At 17.1% G+C, this 809-nt stretch overlaps 1 long non-coding RNA gene across 1 annotated transcript in view; it reads left to right on the top strand.

Annotated features, from left to right (window-relative positions):
* Positions 1 to 107: 107 nt before the first annotated feature.
* Positions 108 to 809, top strand: part of LOC116186614 — a 3638-nt gene continuing 2936 nt past the window's right edge. The window contains exon 1 of the long non-coding RNA XR_004151627.1: positions 108 to 158. This is a non-coding gene — a long non-coding RNA (uncharacterized LOC116186614). The remainder of the gene's footprint in view (positions 159 to 809) is intronic.

The raw sequence follows: 809 nt of genomic DNA, 5'->3' as shown, positions 1-809 counted from the left end.
TTTCATATACTCATAATATTATAAAATATTGATGTATATACGAAGTTATGTATTTGTGTTTTATGTAGAGTTGTATAGGATTAAGATTTAATTCAATTTTTACTTACAGATTTAATTTCTCGATTTTCCTTGAGATTCTTAGCAATCTCCAAGAGTTGGTAAGACTTAGAAATCATTATTATTTATTATATAATTTATTTTTGTATCCTAGATACAACTATAAATTGTATAGTAAATAATATATAGAAGTTATGAATAAATTAAAATGTGCATTAATAAACAAAACAAAAAGTGTAAAAAGAGGATAAAATATATAAATAATTAAATAACTAAAATAATAAATATACACATGATTTTTAATTTTGTTCACTTATGTATGCATCAAATTATTTATATATATTTACTACTTTATTTAGTTATTTATGTATTTATTCATCCATTTGACTAGTTTATTTCTGTACATTTTGTTTTGTTTATTTACATTTTATTAATAAAATTATTTATATATTTATTTCTTCAGTTATATAATTATTTATATATTCAATCATTCTTTTATTGATTTATTTGTAAACTTCTTGATAACTTATATATACATTATATAAATTCATTTATTCATTCTTTTAATTATTTAATTGCTTATATGTTTATTCATTCATTCATCTAATGATTAATTTTTAGACTTTTATATTTGGTGCATTTATGTATTTCACAAATTTAGTTATTAATTTAGTCATTGCTTCATTTATTCAATTATTTATATACTTATTTAATAACTTATTTATAGACTTTTTTGTTTTATTCACTTATAA

Source organism: Apis dorsata, unplaced genomic scaffold, assembly GCF_000469605.1.
Source record: "Apis dorsata unplaced genomic scaffold, Apis dorsata 1.3 scaffold_1014, whole genome shotgun sequence".
Lineage (NCBI taxonomy): Eukaryota > Metazoa > Arthropoda > Insecta > Hymenoptera > Apidae > Apis > Apis dorsata.
Note: the sequence above shows the minus strand (reverse complement) of the source record. Positions and strands in the feature narration are given on the sequence as shown.